This window comes from Aethalodelphis obliquidens, unplaced genomic scaffold (genome assembly GCF_003676395.1).
Source record: "Aethalodelphis obliquidens isolate GAN/ISIS:26980383/991018 unplaced genomic scaffold, ASM367639v1 scaffold4, whole genome shotgun sequence".
Lineage (NCBI taxonomy): Eukaryota > Metazoa > Chordata > Mammalia > Artiodactyla > Delphinidae > Aethalodelphis > Aethalodelphis obliquidens.
In genome coordinates, this window is record NW_020837948.1 from 41,885,276 (window position 1) to 41,902,944 (window position 17,669).

At 36.1% G+C, this 17,669-nt stretch overlaps 1 protein-coding gene and 1 long non-coding RNA gene across 7 annotated transcripts in view; one reads left to right on the top strand and one right to left on the bottom strand.

Annotated features, from left to right (window-relative positions):
* The window catches only part of KIAA0825 (KIAA0825 ortholog), a 398,483-nt gene that overhangs the window by 371,459 nt on the left and 9,355 nt on the right, over window positions 1-17,669 (top strand). The window lies entirely within an intron of this gene.
* Window positions 441-17,669, bottom strand: part of LOC113617333 (uncharacterized) — a 58,361-nt gene continuing 41,132 nt past the window's right edge. For 4 of the 5 annotated variants that reach the window (XR_003431592.1, XR_003431594.1, XR_003431593.1 and 1 more), the window contains 2 exons: window positions 9,550-9,619; window positions 441-1,344 (listed from right to left, as the gene is read on the bottom strand). This is a non-coding gene — a long non-coding RNA (uncharacterized LOC113617333). Of the gene's footprint in view, window positions 1,345-9,549; window positions 9,620-12,298; window positions 12,479-17,669 lie in introns of those variants that run through there. The other variant, XR_003431591.1, reaches the window with a different exon arrangement.

Consider the following 17,669-nt stretch of genomic DNA (forward strand, 5'->3'; position numbering starts at 1 on the left):
GAACCTGCTCTGCACCTTCCTAGAGATGCCACAGTGCTACCTACCTATTTACTCATTCATTTCTCAAGTATTTGCTTAGTGGTATTACCAGGTATAATACTTCACTAGGTTCTGAAATTATTGAGATAATAAATTCAGTCCTCAAAAAGGCAGGGGACCACATGGTAGGGAATACAGAAGTTTAAAAAATAATTGCAAATCATCTCTCAAGGTATCTAACACTAGAAGTCAGTAATCACATACCTCTGTATTACCATAAAGGAAAAAGTGAGATATCTTGCCTGAGAGAAGCAGAGGACGAGTCTGGAGACAGAGGTGGACAGAGAAAACTTGGCAGAAGAGGGGACATTTAACATATTCTGAAAGATCTTTAACCTTTAAAATCTCTTAGGATTTTTCCATCTTCGGTCATGGTTAAACTATAAAGAATGAAATTGATATATCAAAATTTCAATAAATGTTTTATTCTTTTTATTGGATCAAGTTTTTACAAAATGCTGGTTTCCATTGTCTTTATGTTGATGTAGTTTTGTTCTCTCCTAGCTCCCCTCCTGACTGGATGAGTCACAGCACGTCTTACAGCAGTAATACATTAGGTTAATAAAGCAATTATTTAATTGACTCTAATTTCATTGGCATTTCTATTAGCTAAAGGAAAGAGGTTCAATCACTGTTTACATTTGTAAAGCCAATATTATGGTTTAAATTATGGCCTTTGGACAAAATTGAAAATTGAAGCCTGATAATCCTTAAAGCAATATTTACAGAGGACTCTTTGTCTTTGTAAAGAATAAAGGGAATGGAAACAAGAGCACATTAAATCAGAGGGGCTTTTAAATATTCATTTTGCAATCAAGTTCACTGGTTTCCAGGCCACTATCTACCTTCATCATTCTTTTTGTAAAGAAATACCAAATCTCTTGCTTTAATTAGCCTGTGAAATAGAAACTATTGCTTCACATTTTTGTTTTTGATTCTGGAGTACAGGAGTTCCAGATACAACTCTCACAGTACAAATATTATTCTTCAACAGAAACATCTTGGGAGATACTGCAAAAATGCTGACATTTTGAATAGGTAGCTTGATTGAAAGTGCATGCTACCTAACACCCCCTAGTAAAACCTCTTACAACCACCCAATGAAATAACTATAAAAACACTAAAACTGATAAAAACTAACAACTCCAAGATCAGTCAGTAATCCTGTTGTCAATGGTTTTCCATGAATCACAAGATGATGGAAGTGGTCTAGATGGAGTTCTCTTACTTTAAAGATGAATGACCAAAGAACCCAAATAGTGCTTGTGAAAATATGCTCCAGCTTGAGGGAATGTGAAAATCACTCTGAAAAACAAATAAACAAACACACAGAAACATGCTTAATATGGGGATCAGACAAAAAGGTTAGAACAATCTAGTATCCTCCATTGGGTATAAGGCAAGCCTCTGAACAAACTGTAGAAACCCGTAGGTTACAATATGTAATGCAAGAGAAGCAATGAGATGCAATAACAAGAGGCCAAAGTAACAACGGAAGTGGATAAGATTTGGAAAAAAGTAAAAGGATTTAAGTTGGCACTAAAGAAAATCAAATTAATTTTTATATGTAGTTAATTTTAAGAAAGAGGAAAACAGATTTAAAGCATCCAGGAAGGAAAAAATAAAGCAGGTTACCTAAAAAGGGACAAAATTAGGCTGGGCTTAAACTTCTCTGAAGGATTAAGTGCTATGAGATGATGGCACATCTACAGCATTTTTTTAGTGCCATCTTTAACTTACAGAAAGGTGACAAAAATAGTACACAGATTTTTCATTTACCGTTCACCCAGATTCCCCTTATGTTTAACATCTTACATAACCAAAAAACACTTATCAAAACTAAGAAATCATCCTTAGGATACTACTCTTAACTAAAGTACAGAACTTTTTTCTACCATTGTCCTTTTGTTGTTCCGGGATCCCACATTGCATTTAGTTGTCATGGCTCCTTAGTCTCCTCCAATCTATGCCAGTTCTTGAGTCTTTGTCTTTCATGACCTTGACACTTTTGAAGGGTACTGGTCAGTTATTTTTGTAGACTGTGCCTCAATTTGTTTGTCTGATGCTTTCTCGTTAGATTAAGGTTGTGCATTATTGGTAAGGAAACCATAGAGGCAATGGGCCCTTCTCAGTGTCTCATATCAGGGATTAAATAACATTAGTAAGTCTTATTACTGGTGATGTTACTCTTGGTCACTTAGTTAAGCTGGTGTTTGTTAGGATTCTCTAATGTTGTTACTCTTTTTCCTTTGTAATTACTAAATATTTGAGGGAGATACTTTGACCTTATGCAAATATCCAATTTCTGCATAAACTTTTACCTATTAATTTTAGTAGCCATTGTATTGTGTGGCAATATTGCCATGGTGTTTTAATAGTGATTTCTATTTCTCTGTATATATTATTTAGAATTGTTATTTGAGTAAGAGTTGTCACATATCCCCCTATTTATTTACTTATTTATATTAGTATGGATTCATGAATATTTATTTTATTATTCGGTTATAATGTAATGCAATCATTATTTATTTTGTTGCTCAAGCTTTTCCAACTTTGTCAATTAACTTTTCCAGGCTGGCTCCTAAGCCTTTTTTATATACTCCCATCTTTTTTTTTTTAACCTCCTTACTTTCTTTCTTTCTTTTTTTTTTTTTTAATTTTATTAATATTTATTTATTTTAGGCTATGTTGGGTCTTTGTTGCTGCACGCAGGCCTTCTCTAGTTGCGGCGAACAAGGGGCTACTCTTCATTTCGGTGTGTGGGCTTCTCATTGCAGTGGCTTCTCTTGTTCCGAAGCACTGGTTCTGGGCACACAGGCTTCAGTAGTTGTGGCACACGGGCTCTACAGCACAGGCTCATTAGTTGTGGTACATGGGCTTAGTTGCTCCGCAGTACGGGGGATCTTCCTGAACCAGAGATCGAACCCATGTCCCCTGCGCTGGCAGGCAAATTTTTGTTTGTTTGTTTGTTTGTTTTGTTTTTGAAATAGCTGGCTTTATTTATGATTTGCTCATTTTACCTTCTTTACCACCTTTTTTTTAAATTTCTGAGGTATACATTTTAAAGTAATAACTAGAATTATGACTTATAACATTATACCAGAATATATAAGAATTTTAGAAATTTCATGCAATGTCTGAAACATTTATATTAACATATTTCCATACGAATAACCCAAAGAAAGTTTAGTATTAGTTGTTTTTTGTTTTTGTTTTTTTATACTGCAGGTTCTTATTAGTCATCAATTTTATACACATCAGTGTATACATGTCAATCCCAATAGCCCAATTCAGCACACCACCATCCCCATCCCACCGCGGTTTTCCCCCCTTGGTGTCCATACGTTTGTTCTCTACATCTGTGTCTCAACTTCTGCCCTGCAAACCGGTTTTCTAGGTTCCACATACATGCATTAATATACGATATTTGTTTTTCTCTTTCTGACTTACTTCACTCTGTATGACAGTCTCTAGATCCATCCATGTCTCAACAAATGACTCAATTTTGTTCCTTTTTATGGCTGAGTAATATTCCATTGTATATATGTACCACAACTTCTTTATCCATTCGTCTGTCGATGGACATTTAGGTTGCTTCCATGACCTGGCTATTGTGAATAGTGCTGCAATGAACATTGGGGTGCATGTGTCTTTTTGAATTATGGTTTTCTCTGGGTATATGAGCAGTAGTGGGATTGCTGAATCATATGGTAATTCTATTTTTAGGTTTTTAAGGAACCTCCATACTGTTCTCTATAGTGGCTGTATCAATTTACATTCCCACCAACAGTGCAAGAGGGTTCCCTTTTCTCCACACCCTCTCCAGCATTTGTTGTTTGTAGATTTTCTGATGATACTCATTCTAACTGGTGTGAGGTGATACCTCATTGTAGTTTTGATTTGCATTTCTCTAATAATTAGTGATGTTGAGCTTTTCATGTGCTTCTTGCCCATCTGTGTGTCTTCTTTGGAGAAATGTCTATTTAGGTCTTCTGCCCATTTTCGGATTGGGTTTTTTGTTTCTTTAATATTGAGCAGTATGAGCTGTTTATATATTTTGGAGATTAATCCTTTGTCCGTTGATTCATTTGCAAATATTTTCTCCCATTCTGAGGGCTGTCTTTTCGTCTTATTTATGGTTTCCTTTGCTGTGCAAAAGCTTTGAAGTTTCATTAGGTCCCATTTGTTTATTTTTCTTTTTATTTCCATTACTCTAGGAGGTGGATCAAAAAAGATCTTGCTGTGATTTATGTCAAAGAGGGTTCTTCCTATGTTTTCCTCTAAGAGTTTTATAGTGTCCGGTCTTACATTTAGGTCTCGAATCCTTTTTGAGTTTATTTTTGTGTATTGTGTTAGGGAGTGTTCTAATTTCATTCTTTTAAATGTAGCTGTCCAGTTTTCCCAGCACCACTTATTGAAGAGATTGTCTTTTCTCCATTGTGTATCTTTGCCTCCTTTGTCATAGATTAGTTGACCATAGGTGCGTGGGTTTATATCTGGGCTTTCTATCTTGTTCCATTGATCTATGTTTCTGTTTCTGTGCCAGTACCATATCGTCTTGATTACTGTAGCTTTGTAGTATAGTCTGAAGTCAGGGAGTCTGATTCCTCCAGCTCCATTTTTTTCCCTCAAGACTGCTTTGGCTATTCGGGGTCTTTTTTGTCTCCATACAAATTTTAAGATGATTTGTTCTAGTTCTGTAAAAAATGCCATTGGTAATTTGATAGGGATTGCATTGAATCTGTAGATTGCTTTGGGTAGTATAGACATTTTCACAATGTTGATTCTTCCAATCCAAGAACATGGTATATCTCTCGATCTGTTGGTATCATCTTTAGTTTCTTTCATCAGGGTCTTATAGCTTTCTGCATACAGGTCTTTTGTTTCCCTAGGTAGGTTTATTCCTAGGTATTTTATTCTTTTTGTTGCTATGGTAAATGGGAGTGTTTCCATAATTTCTCTTTCAGATGTTTCATCATTAGTATATAGGAATGAAAGAGATTTCTGTGCATTAATTTTGTATCCTGCAACTTTACCAAATTCGTTGATTAGCTCTAGTAGTTTTCTGGTGGCATCCTTAGGATTCTCTATGTATAGTATCATGTCATCTGCAAACAGTGACAGTTTTACTTCTTCTTTTCCGATTTGGATTCCTTTTATTTCTTTTTCTTTTCTGATTGCCGTGGCTAGGACTTCCAAAACTATGTTGAATAATAGTGGTGAGAGTGGACATCCTTGTCTTGTTCCTGGTCTTAGAGGAAATGCTTTCAGTTTTTCACCATTGAGAATGATGTTTGCTGTGGGTTTGTTGTATATGGCCTTTATTATGTTGAGATAGGTACCCTCTATGCCCACTTTCTGGAGAGTTTTTATCATAAATGTGTGTTGAATTTTGTCAAAAGCTTTTTCGGCATCTATTGAGATGATCATATGGTTTTTATTCTTCACTTTGTTAATATGGTGTATCACATTGATTGATTTGCATATATTGAAGAATCCTTGCATCCCTGGGATAAATCCCATTTGATCATGGTGTATGATCCTTTTAATGTGTTGTTGCATTCTGTTTGTTAGTATTTTGTTGAGGATTTTTGTATCTATATTCATCAGTGATACTGGTCTGTAACTTTCTTTTTTGCAGTATCTTTGTCTGGTTTTGGTATCAGGGTGATGGTGGGGCAGGCAGATTCTTAACCACTGTGCCACCAGGGAAATCCGTAACATCCTTACTTTCTGATGCTCCAGGCTCATATTGTGTTTTTCCTGCCCTAGCCCTAGAAGTAGCCGTTTCTCTGAGGAGTCCTGTCTTTTGCATAGCAGAGTGGAATTTATAAACCAAGATTTAGGTGCCAGCTGTTCATTGCTACTGGGGTACCTTCTAGCTCCTTTCAGTGGATAGAGCTAGGAAACACATGTGTAGGTACTAACTCATGCATACAAACACATCAAAATTTATTTCTGTATCATTTATATGTAAATATATTAAAAGAATAAGTTCATATTGATATCTCCAATTTTAATCCAACATGACAGGGTTCATTCTAGCTTTCTTCCCTTATTTGTAACTTCTTTCTCTTACAGTAAGAAACATGACTCCCATTTTCTATAATTTCTGATAACCCTACTATATAAACATAAGTAAAAATATCTTTAAAAGCATCTAAAAATACTTTTAAAATCTAAAAAAAATTTTTTAATCTAAGAGAGTAGTTTTACATTTCTTAATCCCTCTGTTAGAAACAAATTACCAACTAGAGAACATTGTTCGTGAACAGCTCTTTTGTCTTTAGTCTTAAAACAGTTAAAACACTGCTTTCCAGAGTTTCTTAGCTTGGCTCCTTTCTTGTCCACCCCCTTCAGTGTAGTTATGTAATTCATTTGTAATATTGTGTGATTCCCATGTTACAGTCTGTATTTCATATTCCCCCCCACATCCTAGTTGATTTTGTTGTTGTTATTATCGTATAATAAAATTCACTCTTTGTGGTGTACAGTTCTATGTGTTTTGACAAATGCAGAGAGTCATGTGTCGACCACTAGAGTTCCCTGCAGTACAATTTCATCAACCCCCTAAACAAGAGTTACCCCTTTATCGATAATCTCTCCTCCCATTCCTAACCCCTGGAAAGCACTGATCTGTTTTTTCTCTGTACTTTTGCTTTTTTAGGAGTGTCTGTCATGTAAAATAGAATCATACAGCATATAGCCACTTGATTCTGTCTTCTTTCACTTAGGAAAATGCATTGGAAATTCACCCAAGTTGTTGTGTGAACCAACAGTTTGTTCCTTCTTATGGCTGAGTTATATTTTATTGTATGAAATAGTTTAAGGGCATCTGGGTTGTTTACAATTTGGGGCTATTGTGAATAAAGCTGCCATAAACATTTGTTTATAGGGTTTTATGTGAATGTAAATTTCTTTTTGTCTTAGGAAGACACCTAGGAGTGGGATAGCAGGGTTATCCCTTTCTTTATCCCATAAAGAAAGGATATCTAAGAAGACAGATCACATCATATAATATAAATTATAAAACCAGAACTCTTATTAAAATCAAGGGGGAACAGAATTCCCAATCTATTTAACATTCTTCCAGAATTTCTGGCTAGTGGAATAAGACATAAATCAGAAGTAATGGACTAACTGCTGGAGAGGAAAAGGGGAAAATGGTTATTAACTGCAGAGAATATTTCTTAGAAAACCCCAAAATACCACATAAAATCCTCTTAGAAATCAGTAAGGCTATGAAATATAAGAAAAATATTGAAAAATATCAATATCCCAGTAAGAAACTGAAGATATAGTAAAAAAAAAAAAAAAATCTCTGAATATTAGCAACATACACACCATAAAATTTCTAGGAACAACCCTAACCAAAATATGCAGGATCCATATATAGAAAACTATAAAAATTATTGAAATATAAAGGACATGACCATTGAGTTTTGCAGTTACTGCCATTCATTAATTCATTCAATTTGATTACTTGCCCAAAATTTCTTTGCCACAGATATAAGTTCCATAAGAGAAGGAGCAATAATTATTGTATTCACGGTGTTATCCCCTGTGCCTAATATATTGCCTGACTCATAGTAGGCACTCCAAAAATATTTTTCTATATGCCAGTATTTTGTTCAGTTATCTGATCTGTGAAGTTTGTATAGCTTCTAAGAAACATTCACTAAGTAGCTTAGTAGTTTTTGAAAGGAGTCTAGACTAGTTAATTACCATCACCTAGCAAATTGTAATTCCCATCCATTTGACAGCATCATGACTCATGGCTTGAAGCATAGGTACCTAGAGTCTTGCATTACTATCTTTTGTCACTTTCTCTCTGTAACATTAATGGATTCCACAACACAACACCAAGAATTTCAAAGCTTAGGAGAGTTTAGAGGAATGGCCCTTCTCTATAAAAAGGTTGGTTATACTTCATCAATTCAATTTCTAGATCCCACAGGCAATGCTAGCTTAATAGCAACTGAATGGAAATGAAATTCTAGTAATTGAAAATTTGAGTTATTAAGGAAAGAAAAAGAAACAGAAAAGAAACCCACAGAATCTAGGAGCAGGTAAAAGTAAAATATTTCACAGTATGCAGTCTGAGCCTTTTATCTGAAATCTGCTTTCTGCTTCCATGTAATACAGAATTTAAGGTTAATGATTCACAGTATTCCATTGCTTGATAGCTTAATTTTATTTCATAATTAGGTTGACATTTTTCCTCATAATATTCAATTGCTAATATTTTCCTGGGTTTTAAAACTAATGGAATAATATACCATTAGATAAAGTTAGCTGAATAGCTGAATCACAGCTAAAGATAAAGCATTTTCTTGAATATTCTTATCATTTTCCAGTGTTTTATTATCTATGGGTGTGTGTGTACTTGTGTTTTTATGTGTTTGCTGGGGGTGGGGAATACTGTGTAGTAATTTCCCTGTTGTTCTTCTTCTAAATAGGGACTTCCAGTGAACAATAATAATGGTAATGCCATAGTTATTTACTGAGAGAACTAATCGGGATTCTGCAGTGGTGTGTTGAAGTTTTGTGAAAATGAAATTAGAGATGCAGCATATTTCAGCAGTAATGAATCTGTTTATGTTGTATAAAGCAGGGTTAAGATAAAGCAATTTTTCAAACTCAGTGCTTTTTGATGGTCAAGTGTTTATTCCATTGGGTCATTAATATACTATATTTCCAAAGAATTCTTTGGGCAAAGTTCATCTTCTGGCTAATGTTAAAGATGAATTGGCCCACAACAGGCTTTTTACATTTTGTAATGATAATTCTAAATTGTTAGGTAAGATCCTCTTGAGTATACTCTATTGCCTATAAATAAAAGGGCTGGCAAAGACCTTGTTTTTAAAAACTGAATTTACAACAAAGTTAGGCATATTAAACATCAATAGACATTATTGGTTCTACTGTATATTGCTGGGCCAATGATGGATTTTAACAGTAAAGAAAACTTAATAAATTTGATATGGAAATCGGAATTGTAATACAGTAGCAGGAACTCAACACGAAAATTTAGACATTAATGAGAATAACCTTTGAATGTCAGCTTGAATTAGACTTCCTGCATTTTGGCCAAATTTATAGGTTATGGCAAATAGGTTAGGTGGTAGGACAGAAATAACTGAAATGATTTTGTTTACCAAATATTTCAATGCCAATTGTTCACTTTATTTTTTAATGCTTCCTAGCTATTTCCATTAAAAAATGACAAATATTCGACCTTAAATCTGTATCATTAAGTACAGAAGGAAGGTATTTAAATGGACTCCTTTTGGAAGTTAAGTTTAATATTAGTCAACTGATATATTTGAAGTTAGAATTTAAATTAGGGAGATAAACTCAGAGGAGAGGAATACAGGGCAGTGCTGTGGGGATGTGAAATGGGGGAAAAGGCTCTCCAAAATAGTAAAGCCTTCTCTCAAGATATTAGGTAGTTGTGTTGGGTTATTCACCTGGCAGTCATAGAAAGAGGTAATATACTGCTTTACTTACTCTGTCACCAAAAAGCTCTGGAAATGTCAGTCAGAATTTTCTGTATATGGCAATAACTGTGATATACCCACTGCAAAATAAAGCATTATTAGACATAATCATACCTTAAGCTGTGATGACAGATCTTAAAATGACTATAAGCTGTTGAAGGGGAAAAAGGGTCACAGTTATCTGTGGCACCAATTAAATTGACAGCATACATAGGATTTTACTCAGGGAGAATACCAGTGATCTGCGTTGGGCCACCATTTAGTACATGCAACTCTGCAGTGAGATTGCTGCTGGAAGATGCCTTATAAACAAGGGCTGGAAACATGGCATGGCTTTTTGAGGCAAGACTGTTTTTTCACTACCTATCAAGATAAATACCACACCAGTGATGTGTTCATACACAAAATGGTAATGAAATAGAAAAAGGGCATCCAGGGTGATAGCTGTGGGAGTGAGTCAGTGCATTAATTCTGCTTAGCAAGAAAGATGTTTAAATTTGAAAAAAAATCTGTAAGTATTAAAGGGTATTCATACTTCCTTCCTGTTATGACACTCATTCGACTAAAATATAAATAAAAGGAAATGGACTGACAAGGTTGGTAACTGGCTATAGTGAGAAGAAAGCTGAATAAATGAGCAAAGAATAGATTTTTAAAAATTTATTTAAAAGGATTATAGTTTTCAGATGTTTCATCTCTTAAGGCAGGCTGATGTTGATTTTTTTTTTTAAGCAATACTTACATCTGAAATAGTATCATGTACATTTTTAGACAGTACTCAAAAAAATTCCATATTCTATACAAATGGGGGAAATGCAATTCATAATTGACAAGGTATGAATTTTTTATACTTTAAGCCATGAGGTTGCCACATCAACAAATGTAATTCCTTAGCAAATATGTCTTATGTTTATATTTATGAAATGTACACAATTGACATAGAACCCAAAAGCGAATAAGTAAGCATTTTATATATATATTTATTTATTTTTATATATATATATATATTTACTTTGATTTACAAACTCCATTCTGGGAAATATTTATTAAATTAGAAACAAGGAATGAATGCAAGCAAAATGTGCTTAGAGTTTCAATTTCTCTTGGACTTGGTGTTACTTTTATGCATTTTACCAAAGCTTGGACTCACATCAAAGTGTTGGCCGTGTTTTGCTTTGATTTTTTAATTTTTAAAATGTATACAAAGCTACTCTCAAAGGTGAAAATGAAAAATTATTAAAACTTAAAAGTCATCTATGGAGGCACCACATTGCAGTGGTGATTTCATGTTAAATATCCTAAGCTAAAACAGCAAGAATCTTGGAAAGAGTGACCAAGTCTGGACACATAATATACTCCACATTTTGTGTAGCTATTGAAGAGGGCACCACAGCTTACTGAAGGGGCCATAAGATGAAAACATTTCTTGAAATAGCTTTGATATCCATTCAAATATAAGTTCTTTGAGGGTAAAGATTTTTTTTTTTTTTTTTTTTTTGTGGTACGCGGGCCCCTCACTGTTGTGGCCTCTCCCGTTGCGGAGCACAGGCTGCGGACATGCAAGCTCAGTGGCCATGGTTCACGGGCCCAGCCACTCCGCAGCATGTGGGATTTTCCCAGACTGGGGCACGAACGTGTGTCCCCTGCATCGGCAGGCGGACTCTCAACCACTGTGCCACCAGGGAAGCCCCAAGATCTTGTTTATCATGCCTCTCAACCTCCTTGATATCAGCATGAAGTTAGAGGAAGCAGTACTTCTAATTAGTTCCCCAGGAGTAAGGATGGGAAGTGAGGAAGTGGTCCCATCATCCCCAAAGAGCTGAAGCAATGGGAGTTGTCTTGAGAGGCTCCTAATCTGCCACCACTGTAAAAGTTGAGGCATCTCAACTCAAGTGGGTCTGAAATAAATCAGGTCTTCCAGTTCTGGCCTGCCATCATGGGGTGCAAAGAGACTGTTGTTGTTGTTTTTTCCTATTAATTAATTTGTTAACAAATACACAGTGGATATTAACTGGTCTTAAACTGTGAGCAGCTCACATTTCACTTATTAATATAGGAGATTTTTCAACATCTGCAAATCAATCAGTGTGATATACCACATCAAGAAATTGAAGAATAAAAACCATAAGATCATCTCAATAGATGTACTATAGTGGGTAAGAGCATTAACTCCAGAGCCAGCTGCTTGGGTTAGAATCCTGGCTCCACCACGGACCAGTTGTGTGACCCTGGGTAACTCCTCGTGTGTGGCAATAATTAAAGTTGCTAGACAAAGACAAGATGGTGGAGTAGTAGGACGTGAACTCACTTCTTCTTACAAAAACACCGAAATTACAACTAACTGCTGAACAGCCATCAACAAAAAAAATGGTGGAACCTACCAAAAAAGATACTCTACATCCAAAGACAAAGAAGAAGCCACAACGAGACAGTAGGAGGGGTGCAATCACAATAAAATCAAATCCCATACTCACTGGGTGGGTGACCCACAAACTGGAAAATAATTATACCACAGAAGTTCTGCCACAGGCGTGAAAGTCCTAAGTCCCACGTCAGGATCCCCAGCCTTGGGGTCTGGCAATTGGAGGAGGAGCCCCAAGAGAATCTGGCTTTGAAGGCCAGCAGGGTGTGATCACAGGAATTCCACGGGACTGGAGGAAACAGAAACTCCACTCTTGGAGGGCACACACAAGGTCTTGTGCACACCAGGACCCAGGAAAAAAAAGCAGTGACTTCATAAGACACTGGGCCAGACCTACCTGCTAGTATTGGAGGGTCTCTTGCAGAGGTGTGGTGTGGCTGTGGCTCACTGTGGAGACAAAAACACTAGCGGCAGTAGTTCTGAGGAGTACTCATTAGCATGGGCATTCCTGGAGGCCATTTTCCCACCAAGACCTGGCCCCACCCCACAGCCTGTAGGCTCCAGTGCTGGGATGACTCAGGCCAAACAACCAACAGGGCAGGAACACAGCCCCACCCATCAGCAGACAGGTTGCTTAAAGTCTTCCTGAGCACACAGCTGCCCAATAAACACACCCCTTGACACAGCCCTGCCCATCAGGGGGACAAGACCCAGCTCCACCCACCAGTGGGCAAGAACCAGTCCTTCCCACCAGGAAGCCTGCACAAGCCTCTTAGACAGCCTCATCCACTGTGGAGTCAGACAGCAGAAGCAAGAAGAACTACAACCCTGCAGCCTGCATAATGGAAACCACAATCAAAAAAGTTAGACAAAATGGGATGGCAGAGGAATATGTCCCAGATGAAGGAATAAGGTAAAACCTCAGAAGAACAACTAGGTGAAGTGGAGATAGGCAATCTACCCAAAAAAGAATTCAGAATAATGATAGTAAAAATGATACATGATCTCAGAAAAAGAATGGAGGTACAGATCGAAAAGGTACAAGAAATGTTTAACAAAGACCTAGGAGAACTAAAGAAAAAACAAACAGAGATGAACAGTACAATAACTAAAATGAAAAATACACTAGAAGGAATCAATAGCAGAATAACTGAGGCAGAAGAAAGAATAAGTGAGCTGAAAGAATGGTAGAAATCACTGCCATGAAACAAAATAAAGAAAAAGAATGAAAAGAAACAAGGACAGTCTCAGAGACCTGGGACGACATTCAATGCATCAACATTCTCATTATAGGTACTGCAGAAGGAGAAGAGAGAGAGAAATGACCTGAGAAAATATCTGAAGGATAATAGCTGAAAACTTCCCTAACATGGGAATGGAAACAGTCACCCAAGTCCAAGAAGCTCAGACAGCCGCAGGCAGGACGGACAAGGAGGAACATGCTGAGATGCATACTAATCAAGCTGACAAAAATTAACAACAAGAAAAAATATTAAAAGCAACAAATAACATACAAGGGAATTCCCATAAGGTTATCAGCTGATTTCTCAACAGAAACCCTGCAAACCAGGAGGGAGTGACATGATATATTTACAGTGAGGAAAGGGAAGAACCTATAACCAAGAACACTCTATCCAGCAAGGCTCTCTTTCAGATTTGATGGAGAAATCAAAAGCTTTACAGACAAGCAAAAGCTAAGAGAATTCAGTACCACCACACCAGCTTTGCAACAAATGATAAAGGAAATTCTCTAGGTGAAAAAGAAAAGGCCACCACGAGAAACAAGAAAATTACAAAGGGAAGAAGAGCCCACTAGTAAAGGCAAACATGCAGTAAAGGTAGGAAATCATCCACACACAAATATGAACACACCAATCACAAGTACTGAAATTGAAACTGTGATTAAAAAATCCCCAACAGACAAAAGTCCAGGACCAGATGGCTTCACCGGCACATTCTAGCAAACATTTAGAGAAGACTTAACACCTATCCTTCTGAAACTATTCCAAAAATCAGCAGAGGAAGGAACACTCCCAAGCTCATTCTGTGAGGGACACCATCACCCTGACACCAAAACCAGACAAAGATATCACAAAAAAAGAAAATTATAGGCCAATATCACTGATGAACACAGATGCAAAAATCCTCAACAAAATACTAGCAAACTGAATTCAATAGTACATTAAAAGGTTCATACACCATGATCAAGTGGGATTTATCCTAGAGAATCAAGGATTTTTCAACATCTGCAAATCAATCAGTGTGATATACCACATCAAGAAATTGAAGAATAAAAACCATAAGATCATCTCAATAGATGTAGAAAAAGCTTTTGACAAAATTCGACACCCTTTATGATTAAAAAGCTCTCCAGAAAGTGGGAATAGAGGGAACATACCTCAACATAATAAAGGCCATATATGACAAACCTACCACTAACATCATACTCAAAGGTGAAAAGCTGAAAGCATTTCCTCTGAGATCAGGAATAACACAAGGGTATGCACTCTCACCACTTTTATTCAATATAGTTTTGGAAGTCTGAGCCATGACAATCAGAGAATAAAAAGAAATAAAAGGAACCCAAATTGGAAGACAAGAAGTAAAACTGTCACGATTTGCAGATGAGATGATTCTATACATAGAAAATCCTAAAGATGCTACCAGAAAACTACTAGAGCTCATCAATGAATTCGGTAAAGGTGAAGAATACAAAATTAATACACAGAAATCTGTTGCATTTCTATACACTAAAAACAAAAGACCAGAAAGAGAAATTAAAGAAACAATCCCATTTACCATCGCATTAAAAAGAATAAAATACCTAGGAATAAACCTACCTAAGGAGGCAAAAAACCTGTACTTGGAAACCTGTAAAACGCTGATGAAAGGAACCAAAGATGATACAGATGGAAAGATATACCATGTTCCTGAATTGGAAGAAGCAATATTGTCAAAATGACTATACTACCCAAGGCAATCTACATATTCAGTGCCACCCCTACCAAATTACCAATGGTATTTTGCACAGAACTAGAACGAAAAATCTTAAAATTTGTATGGAGACACAAAAGACCCCGAATAGCCAAAGCAATCTTGAGAAAGAAAAACAGAGCTGGAGGAATCAGGCTCCCTGACTTCAGAGTATAGTACAAAGCTATAGTCATCAAAATAGTATGGTACTGGAACAAAAACAGACATATAGATCAATGGAACAGGACAGAAGGCCCAGAAATAAACCCACACATCTATGGTCAATTAATCTACAACAAAGAGGCAAGAATATACAATGGAGAAAAGACAGTCTCTTCAATAAGTGGTGCTGGGAAAACTGGACAGCTACATGTAAAAGAATGAAATTAGAACATTCTCTAACACCATACACAAAAAATAAAATCAAAATGGATTAAAGACCTAAATGTAAAACTGGATACTATAAAACTCTTAGAGGAAAACATAGGCAGAACACTCTTTGACATAAATTGCAGCTATATCTTTTTGGATCCACCTCCTAGAGTAATGAAAATAAAACAAAAATAAACAAATGGGACCTAATTAATCTTAAAAGCTTTTACACAGCAAAGGAAACCATAAACAAAAAGAGAACCCACAGAATGAAGAAAATATTTGCAAATGAAGTGACCAACAAGGAATTAATCTCCAAACTATACAAACAGCTCATGCAGCTCAATATCAAAAAAACAAACAACCCAATCGAAAAATGGGCAGATCTAAATAGACATTTCTTCAAAGAAGACATACAGATGGTCAAGAGGCACATGAAAAGATGCTCAACATCGATAATTATTAGAGAAATGCAAATCAAAACTACAATGAGGTACCATGTCACACTGGTCAGAATGGCCATCATCAAAAAGTCTACAAACAATATATGCTTTAGCGGGTGTGGAGAAAAGGGAACCCTCCTACACTGTTGGTCAGAATGTAAATTGGTACAGACACTATGGAGAATAGTATGAAGGTTCCTTAAAAAACTAAAAATAGAACTACCACATCATCCAGCAATCCCACTTCTGGGCATATATCTGGAGAAAACCATAATTCGAAAAGATACATGCACCCCAATGCTCACTGCAGCACTGTTTACAATAGCCAAGACACAGAAGCAACCTAAATGTCCACTGACAGAGGAATGGATAAAGAAGATGTGGTATATATATATATACAAAGGAATATTATTCAGCCATAAAAATAATGAAATAATACCATTTGCAGCAACATGGATGGACCTAGAGATTATCATACTAGGTGAAGTAAGTCAGACAGAGAAAGACAAATATCATATGGTATCACTTATATGTGGAATCTAAAACGAAAAATGACACAAATTAACTTATTTACAAAACAGAAATAGACTCACAGACTTAGAGAATGAACTTATGGTTACCAGGGGGGAAGGGTGGGGGGGAGGGATAGATTGGGAGTTTGGGGTTGACATGTATACACTGCTATATTTAATACAGGTAACCAACAAGGACCTACTGTATAGCGTAGGGAATTCTGCTCAATATTCTGTAATAACCTAAATGGGAAAATAATTTGAAAAAGAATAGATACATGTATATGTATAACTGAATCACTTTGCTGTATACCTGAAACTAACACAACATTGTTAATCAACTATACTCCAATATAAAATTAAAAAATTTTAAATTAATTAAAGTTGCTATGAGGGCTAAATGAATTACTATATGCAAAGTCCTTAGAACAGTGCCTGGCACATTGAAATTGCTAAGTAAGCGTTAGCTGTCATAATTATATGCTCCAAACCCCCCCAGTGCCAGCACATAGTAGGCATTCAGTAAATAATTTCATTCATTCAGTAATGAAAGAACGTTGGATACTATGTGAATATGAATACATAGGCAGTGACTCATTAACCATTAACCATGTAGAGCTCTCATTTTCTCCTAGGTTCTAGAACAGTTTTAAACTTTCTAAATTTTTAGCCAATTTTAAATAAAATATGAGCCAGGTCTATATTTCAAATCCTTTTCTAAACATGATGATGCTATTAATTTGAATGAGAGGTTGCAAACAGGCATTTCAGCTGATAGAGCTCACGTTTATAAATAGTGCTTTCAATCAGATTGTTATCCCCAGAAGTGGTTATGCAGTGGTTAGTTAGCCTTGTGCCAGTCTGCTTGCCAAATCAACCTGTGATGCCTGGGTTGTCATCAGCTTTACATGGCTAGTATAAATGCATTCAATTTTTAGAAGTTTTAGAGTTGCAAATATGTAATCCTTTTCTTCTTGATGAAAGTAAGACTTTTTAAACAATCATTTTTGGAGCAAGAATAACATTTCTTGGCATAGCTTATGTAACTTTTAACATAGCAGTTTAGTAAATGGGATAGACACCAAGTGTCTATAGAACACAGTCCATGAAAACTTCCAAGTACATCAAATTTAGCTAGAAAAGAAAAAGACTTTTTTATTCATTAAATTGTACATTACTCTGAGAAAAATACATTGTTGAGAAAAAAAGAGCAATATGGTTCTCACAATATACAGCAGTCTTGACACTTCTCCTAGCAAAGGGCATTTCTTCTGTATCAGCAGTGAGTGCTAGCCAAATAGCATGACCTTGGACTTCTATCTAAACTCTTAGAATTTTTAAAAATCCACTGGAGAAAAAAGTCTCTATGGAAATATGGGTAATTTACTGGTAACGGAAAAGTTCAGCTTCCATTACTACTGATGGCTATGCTTCCATTTATGTTTTCCCTAAGCCATAAGTATTTAAA